Source organism: Marmota marmota, unplaced genomic scaffold (genome assembly GCF_001458135.2).
Source record: "Marmota marmota marmota unplaced genomic scaffold, marMar, whole genome shotgun sequence".
NCBI classification, from domain to species: Eukaryota; Metazoa; Chordata; class Mammalia; order Rodentia; family Sciuridae; genus Marmota; species Marmota marmota.
The window spans coordinates 5,603,788-5,610,687 of record NW_026000130.1 but is presented as its reverse complement, the minus strand read 5'-3'; the positions used below and the strand labels follow the sequence as shown (position 1 = coordinate 5,610,687).

Sequence of the window (6,900 nt, the reverse complement as noted above, 5' to 3'; positions counted from 1 at the left end):
ACATTGAAAAACAGGGATTTCACATAAAAATCTTGGGTTTCTTTTTTCTTTCTTTCTTTTGTGGCGCTGGAGCTTGAACCCAGGGGCCCGCACCTGCTAGGTAAGCGCTCTACCACTGAGCTTTCCTCCCGACCCTAGCCTCCTTTGAAGAACCAGCCTTCCCCCGCAGGAGCTGAGAGAAGAGGCCCCCTTGGGGAGGCGGAGCAGGGCCTGGGGGCTCACTTTCCACTTGGACTCAGACCCCACCTGTCTATGTGCTTCACCAACCTGGTGGCCAGTGGTTACTCGCACTCTATCACCGGCTGATGCTGATGAAGTGGGAAGTATCATTTCCTACAGAGCTGATGGTTGAGTGGGCAGGATGGGCCAGTAGGTCAACTGGTGATGCAGAAGGTCTGCCCTAGAGGGAGCCCAGGGCAGATGAGAGGGCCACACCAGGCAGGTGGCTGAGTCCAGCTTGCAAGAGACCTCCACGCAGGGGAGAGGGAGAGGACACTCCAAGACATCAGCAGAGACCTGATGACTTGGCCCACAGCAGGCAGCACGCCCTGCCTTGACCAACCTGAGCTTGACCCTGAGAATCCTGCCTTCAAGGCTGATCCTAGGAAGGCTGCTCTTTTTCCTCAGCCCTGATGGCTTTTTAGGGTTTCTCCCTTTGGGTGTCCTAGAGATGCAAAGTTGTGCTAGCAAATTAAAATGATTCTCTCTTCATATCCCTAATATATAACACAATGCGGGGGGGGGGGACACTTTGTTCACAGGAGGGTCACCTCCTTCATTCCTGTCACCCTCCGAGTCTCTGGGAGCATTTGGGGTTTGGACCTCAGAGACAAAGACATCTGTGCATCTGGGCCTTCCCATTTTATCCTTGTCAAAGTGGAACTGAGTCCTGCCCAGGCCAGAAGAAAGAACACACAGCCGAGAGCCGCCCAGGCCCCCCACTTCACTTCCTCCTGGGCTGTGGGCACCGGGAACCATCCACTCATCAGAAGAGGAAAACGAACTCCCCGATGCTGTGGTTCTGCTCCAGGGGCAGGGACTGGCCCAGGGTGACCCAGCAGGTGTGGGGAAACTGTGGGGACATATCTATTCCAGATCACCTGTCAATCCGCGGCTTCCTTGGTCTAGCTCATCAGCCAGCGCATTCCCAGGATGAGCCCCATGCTCCACAGAAACCAGATTTAGCCCAAAAGTTTGTACCAAGATTGAGTCACGTATTTGCTTATTGATTCATTCCATGAAAACTCACTGAGCTGTGTTGTGTCCATCTACAACCAAAAAAATATTTTTGGCCCAGGACGCTATTTCAAACCTTTATAAAGCATTTTTGGAGGTGAGGAGCCTGTTTTCCTAACAGCGGCCTCACCGGGCCTCCCTAAGGCTCGCGCCCCGGTTACTACAGGATTTACCAAGCAATTCGAGCGGTGTTTGAAGACAAGCGTGTTAGAAACTTGGTGTTGAATAGAATTGCAAGCATATATTTCTGCGATGGGGGCTTAGGTGCCGCAATCGCGTCTGCTGTGTCGGCGCTGCTGATTGCCACCGAGGTGGTCCTGCACAAATCGCTGACCTCTGAGCCTCAGTTTCCTGGTGCACACTGTGGGTGGGGGTGCACACTGTGTGGGGGTGCCCACAGTGGGTGGGGGTGCACACAGCGGGGAGATGCTCACAGAGCCTAGCTCGCCCAGTCGATAAAACTGCCCAGGCAGGCGCTTCGCTGAGTCATCGTCCAATGACCCGCTGTCGCTGGCAGGAGGTTCAGCAGGAACGGGAGGAAGGCTCCTTTCGGTTTTGGTGGCTGTGGCTCCCGGCTCCCTGAGCGCCTGCAGCTCCCCGGGGGCCCGGTAGGTGGCGCTATACATGCTGCGCTCCACCCCCTCCCCCCACCCCGCCGAGCCGGAGCCCCAGGCAAGCCCCGCCCCCGCCCCCTAGCCCGCAGCCCCCGCCCCCAGTGGGAGAGCGACTGGGTCGGGAGCCTGTGCCCTCCCCGCCTGCCCAACTTGTTTCCCCGAGGGCCAAAGAGGAGTCCTGCGTGAACATTTGGGAAAGTTTCCAGACCCCCTCTGGGTTCCTGCCTTCAGGCCAGCTCTGTATGGGGGTCCCTGGTGTGTCTTGTCACTTGTATCACTACTGTTGCCACTGCTCCCTGCCCCCCCACCGCCTGACAATTTTTGGATTCCAGCTCAGATTCTGTAACTTCGTACCTGTGTGACCCAGCAAATGTCAGTGCGCCTCTCTGAGCTTCAGTTTCTGCATCTATAAATGCCAGGAGACCACCTCTGCCTTCCAGGATGACATAAAGCAGTGTGGGGGGGGGGACGCCTGACACGGGAGGTGTTCATCAAGTGGCTTTTACTAATATCTTTATTTATTATGGTCCTACCATCTGGCCAGGGGTTCCTAAAGAGGACAACCCACTGTGGAGGTGCAAAGGCCCTGGAGCAGGAGATGAAGCAGCATATTTGAATGTCCCAATGCAATAGTCACAGCATGGCCACACGCACTCACCGGGGATGGAACCCAGGGCCTGGCACACACTGGACAAGCACTTGGCCACCCAGCTGCACCCAGCCCCACTCCTTGTTCTTTTTTTTTTTTTTTTTACCTTGCCTTTTGTTTTATTTTATTTATTTATTTATTTATTTTTTATTGTTGGTTGTTCAAAACATTACATAGTTCTTGATATATCATCTTTCACACTTTGCTTCAAGTGGGTTATGAACTCCCATTTTTAGCCCATATACAAATTGCAGAATCACATCAATTACACATCCATTGATTTACACTCCTTGTTCTTAAAGACACAGGGAGGCCCGTGTCAAACACAATGATAAAGAATGTCCCAGAGGGGGCTGGGGTTGTAGCTCAGTTGGTAGAGTGCTTGCCTTGTATGCACAAGGCCCTGGGTTCAATCCCCAGCACCACCAAAAAAAATAAAATTAAAAAAATAATTAAGAAAAAAAAAAAAGAATGTCCCAGAAAACATCCTGCAATCTGGCTGCTACTCCTCCCTCTGCCCTCCCTCAGCCCAGATCTGTTGTGTGACTCTGGGTAAATTACTTCTCCCCTCCGAGCCTCAAATTTCCTCATCTTTAACATCAGGGCATTAGATGGTTGGTGTTCTCTCCCCTCCCCTCTGCAGGGGACACCTGCAGAGGGGACACCTCTTGGCCTTGTGAGCAACCCCTGGTTGTTTTCATGACCCCAAGAAACCAACAGTCTGCATTGAAGGGGATGAGTGGCCAGCTTCTCAGCACCTTGACCCCCAGGGGCTGGCTATAGGGCAGCTAGATAAACTGTTTATCAGCCCTGGACCTCGGGGGATTCTCTGAAAGTCAGAGTCATTCAGCCTGTCGGCTGACCTCCTGCTGTGAACGGGCTCCTCAGCTTGGCCCAGGGACCCTGTAAGACACAGGGGCTCTACAGGGTTCGGGTAGGAGGAACGCCAAAAATCCAGGAAGGAAATGCGCTGTGCCTTAGTTTTGGGGGGGCTGAGGTGGGGAGGGGCCCCTCACCCCTGTGGAAGTCACTGTCTCTCCAGAAAGGGCTCATTAAGTTTTGCAATCCCATGCACCAAAGTCCGGGCCTCCCTGGGCCCAGCTGCCCACCCAGAGACCAGGAGAAGCCCCTGGCCCTCCCGGGACCAGGCAGGCCCTGCCCCCACACTCCCTTCGCAGGGGCACAGCTTAGGATGCGGCCTTTCTGAAGTGCCCGGCTGTGGCTCAGCCACACCCACAGGCGGCCAGGCCAGCTCCCCAGAGACTCACTGCCAGCCCCTGAGCGACCAGAGTGGCTGTGCCCATGGCAACGGTCATCCGAGGAGAAAGGCACCTGGCCTCAGGTTTCTGCCCCAGGGAGATTCCAGAAGAGCCTCATTGAAGGTGGGTCCTGGGCAGGGTGGGGCCTCCAGACTCGGACAGAAGCCAACTCTTTGCAGGAACCAAGGTATACAAACTAGCTCACTGTCTCCAGCCTCCTCCTGTCCCGACTCCAGGGATTCTTGGGAAAGGGGGGGGGGAACTGCTGTCCCCTCAGGCAGGCTTCAGAGGACCCTGCCCCTTGTCAGCTGTGTGACCCTGGGAAGGTGTCTTCACCTCTCTGAGCATGCTTCCTCTCCTGGAAGACCAGGAGTACCTGGCACACAGTAAGCACTACATAAGTGCCCACGTGTTAGCTCCAGTACTTCCCCAGCCCTCTTTGCCCAATTACCTCCTTTGGCGTGGCTGGAGCCCATCCAAGGCACAACTAGAATTCCTCCCCCAGCCCCCTCTCCATTTCATCCAGGCAGGTGTGGGCGGGTGTTGCTCTAGCGGCTGGAGGGTGTGCTTGGAATTCAGAAGAGCTCGAGTTCAAACTGCACCACCAGCCGCAGCTACCTCTTTGGAACAAGGATGCTCCGTTTGCCTCTCTGCAAAATGGGCAGGAGGCCCCCTCCCACAGCAGAGGCCCCATCCCTCATTTTTACAGATGAGGCTCAGAAGACAGGTTCAGAGAGGCAGGGTCACCTGTCCAAGGTCACACAGCTTAGAAGTCTAGCAGAAACACACCTTGAACATTTTGACCCCAGAGACCACGTTCTTTTTAATCCTTTATAACAGCTTTATTGAGATACGCAACTCACCCATCCAGGGTGGTTATTCAGTGCTGTGTAGTATATTCGGATGAGAGCGAACATCACCACAGTTGATTTCAGAACACATCACCCTAAAATAAAATCCCCAACTCTTTGGTCATCACCCTGGACCTAAAGCTATGGATTTGCCTCCTGTGGACATTGCCTATAAGTCCCCTCTTCTGTTCCACTCCTCATCCTTTCTGAAAGGCAGAAAGGTTCCAAAGAACCCAATTTCCCCCCACTTTTTTTTATTGTGGTAAAGACTTTATCTTACCCATTGTGTGTGTGTGTGTGTGTGTGTGTGTGTGTTCGTGTGGGTGCTGGGGATGGAACCCAGGGCCTCGTGCGTGGTTGGCAAGTGCTTTACCATTGAGCCACATCCCCAGCCCTTTTTATTTTTTTATTTTGACTCAGGGTCTCACTAAGTTGCCCAGGCTGGCCTCGAACCTCCGATCGATCCTCTTGCCTCAGCTTCCCGAGATGCTGGGATGACAGACATGCTCCATTGAACCCGGCCATTTTGAGCATTTTTAAGTGCACAGTTCAGTGGTAGTAAGTATATTCATGTTGTGCTACTATCACCACTGACCAGAGCCAGAACTCTGCATCTTGCAAACTGGAATTCTGCGGGGCGTGGAAGCACTGTAATCCTAGTGGTTGGGGAGGCTGAGGCAGGAGGATCCCAAGTTGGAGTGCAGCCTCAGCAATTTAGTGAGGCCCTAAGCAATTTAGTCTCAAAATAAAACATAAAAATAGACTGGAGATGTGGCTCAGTGGTTAAGAACCCCTGAGTTCAATTAAAAAAAAAAAAAAGTGAAACTATACAGAATAAAGGAGAATGCCACATTCTCGCCTCCCCACAGCTTCATGGACAAGCACTTGGGGTCAGGGGACACTGGGGATTGAATCCCAGGGTGCTCACCACTAAGTTACATTCCACCCCTTTTTAAAAAAGAATTTTTTTTTCACTAAATTGCTGAAGCTGGCCTCCAACTTTGGGTCCTCTTCAGCCTCCCAGGGGTTGGGATTCCAAGCCTGCACCATCGTGCCCAGCTCTACCAGCACCTCTGAGAGCATCTGCTAAGTTCCAGGTGCTGGTCCTGTTTCCTGGAACGGGGCACCTGTGTCCCCTGCTTCATGGAAGTGAAGGGCAATGTTCAGAGGGGGTCTGAGAGGGCGGCTCCTGCCTGCAGCTCCCGTTGAAATTCAGGCCTCCAGACCAGAGGCTGATCTCTGGCCTCCAGCCCAGGACGTCTTCTGGCATGGGGGGCGGGGGTCTCAGTGGCCCTGTCTGTCAAATGGGGCTCCTGCCCCTTTCCTCCCACCTGGGAGAGGAGCAAGTTCCAACCCTGGCCCCAGATCCTTTGGTCTCCAACCTGGCTCAGCCCCAGCCCTGGCCCCAGCTCCACCGGGGGAAGGCCCCCCCAGTGGCCCAGCTTCAGGGAGGCGCCAGGGGCCCTGCACACATTCCTCACCTCCTGCTGCTTGCTCTGCGGGCCACCCAGGAGGGAAGGCTTCCATTGGGCTCCCCACCCCCACCCCCACCAGGGAGGCCGCCACTTGTGGAGGGGCCACTGTCATCTCCAAGCCTCAGTGTCCCATCTGCAGCTCGGGCACACAGTCCCAACCTCACAGCCTGGTTGGTGTGTGTGTGTGGGGGGGGCTTCCTAGGCCACGCCCCCTCCTCCCCGAGGTGGGAGTTGACTATTAAGGTTTCTTTGCAGATGTTTCACCCTGGTGGCTTGAAAGCATCGCTTCTGGTCAGGGTTTGGGTCTGTCTGTCTGTCTGTCTCCAACAATTCTAAAACCCCACTTTCCACTGCTGAGCCTCCTGGGGGATATTGCTGTCTGCAGCCCCCCTCCAGCGAAGATGGCTAGAGTGTCCCCGGCTCTGCTCACACCTGGTGCTCCCCCCAGCGGGGCTGTGCCGGGAGGAGCGCACTCCCAGTCCCCGCTGTCCCGTGTGGAAACCTGGGCCCCGGGGAAGGACCTGCCCGAGCCCCTGGGCCGCTGAGGGGTGGAGCTCCATTTGGGCTCAGGGAGCCTGATCCAGGGCCAGCACCCCTGCGTTTTCCGACCCGCCCGTGGGGGTGCTCCAGCGGACCCAGGACTGGGTAGATGGGGGTCACTTTTGTCACCGCCCCCCGCCAAATAAAAGACAGGCGTTGATCGTCCCCTCCGTGCCAGGCTCGGGCTACAAGCTGGCTAACGACGTGAGGGACATGCCTGTCAATCAGGTGCCTCTGCTGTCGGCTGGGAGCTGGCTGGGGACAGGGACCCACGGC

At 55.2% G+C, this 6,900-nt stretch overlaps 1 non-coding gene across 1 annotated transcript; it reads left to right on the top strand.

Annotated features, from left to right (window-relative positions):
* Positions 1-2,854: 2,854 nt before the first annotated feature.
* Trnat-ugu lies at positions 2,855-2,927 on the top strand. The gene has a single exon. It is a non-coding gene; the product is annotated as a tRNA-Thr (tRNA).
* Positions 2,928-6,900: the final 3,973 nt, after the last annotated feature.